Here is a 1880-nt window from a genome sequence, read left to right on the forward strand (position 1 = left end):
TCAGTACATGTACACGTTTATGTACACATCTTTTGAAGTACGCTAACATCCTTCCTGCTGAAAATGCCCTATCGCGAGTGTTGAATAGATAGGTTTTGTTTGGTTGTTTCCAAAATCTGGCTCTCGGCGGAACTACAACCTGTAGTAGGGATTACGCTCTACAGGCGGCACTAGGACAACAACCTTCTGCCTGTTGGCTATCGACGGTGCTCCAGATATTGCTTCAGGGCTGTGTGGCCGACCTGGCTGAAGAGTTGAGGTCGTCATTCACAACCTGCGTTAACCGTTTGGGTGGGGGCGAGCTGCGCTTCCTGGCTCCTGGGGCCACCTGGGACCAATGCCAGGACACTTTAGCTTCCCACAGCAACAGTTTCCGTGCGACTAGACGCGCTTGATGTATAACTCATCATCAAGACGGCGAGGAAACTCAACCACAGCGCAGACAGATGGAGAGACAGAAAGAGAGAGAGAGAGAGAGAGAGAGAGCAGGGGAGAGAGAGATAGAGCGATGCGAAATTGCTTCTCGTAAATTGCCAAATTAGTAAGCAGACTTTAGGTCACCTTTTAGATGACCCCCCCCCACCCCCATCGCCCCTCAACAAGGCGGGGGCCTCGGGATTTTCTTCTTTTCCTTGCGTTCGGATCAAACTTTCGCTCCACCACCACGGTGTGGTTCCACTGGGCAGCCTTTGGAAATTGGGTCGCGGGGGCTACGGGCGGTCGATCGCTCGTGCCATCCGGAAAACGGTTCGAACCGAGCCCCGCAGCAGTTCGGGCACTTCCGGTTCGATGGTTCCAGCGGCGACGGTTTTTCTCAAGAACGGCCGACCGCAGGGAGTGTGTCTGGGGGGGCTGGGTATGGTTGTGTTTACAGAGCCCCACACAATTAGCATTATATGATAAACGAAGAGGAAACGGAAGCGGACCCCGGACCGACCCAGGGGGGTGCCCTGGGGCCGAGAGCATTGGCCAGTCAGACGGTGATCGACTGACAACCCAGAGAGGATATGCCTAACCTATAGTGGAGTTCCGGCCCAGATCTGTCCCCGGTTTTGGGCCGCGTGGGAGTATGACACGAGCACACCAGGATATTGAGCTATCTAACGCGGACTGGCGGGAAATTCGCTCCGCCGCGTAGTGGAAATCACCCGCAACTGCACGATTCGCGCAAGACCTCCGCGTCTACTTCCGGGTGCGGTAATTGAGCAAACGGTGTCCTTCGTCCCTGTATACCCGGCCACGCTTCCTCCTTCCTGCCGCTCGCTGCACACTAGTCGGCGAAGGAGCGGTGACGCGCCACCGTCGGGTTTGCGGGCGGCGGTGATCCAAGCGTCCGTTCGAGCCGGTAACGCCGCTGTTCGAGCAGCTCGAAGGAGGTCTGCTGACGCCGCAGCTGCTGGTGGCTGCGGGAGGCGGCACGGTGAGGCATGGTGGTGTCGGATCCGACCGGGGCGAACGTGCACCGGCGGCCGCCCCCCGCCACCTCCGCTATTGCCGGCTGCTGTCCCGAGGGTCGTGAAGGTGGCCACCGCCGCCGGCGGTCGGGGAGGGTTCGCGATGATGACCGCGGGGTTGGCCGCGGTCGGCCCCGGACCCGGCGCCGCCTCCGCCGCCGTCGGGCGTCCATCGACGGCGACATGCTGGACCCGGGAGCCGCTCCGCTGGCCGCCTGACTGCCCGACCGTACGGGACCGGTGGTGGTAGTAGTGGGTTTGGCAGTAGTGCCGGTGGTGGTGATGCCCGGTGTAGCGGTGGTGGTGGCTGTGGTGATGGTGATGCTCGCCCCGACTGTGCCCCCGTCCTGCCGGGCCCTGCCCCCGGCTGCTGCTGCGCCGCTGGTAGCCGTTGTCGAACATACCACTGATCTGTGCGTGGGGAGA

The sequence above is a fragment of the Anopheles cruzii genome, chromosome X (assembly GCF_943734635.1).
Source record: "Anopheles cruzii chromosome X, idAnoCruzAS_RS32_06, whole genome shotgun sequence".
In the NCBI taxonomy this organism is placed as follows: domain Eukaryota; kingdom Metazoa; phylum Arthropoda; class Insecta; order Diptera; family Culicidae; genus Anopheles; species Anopheles cruzii.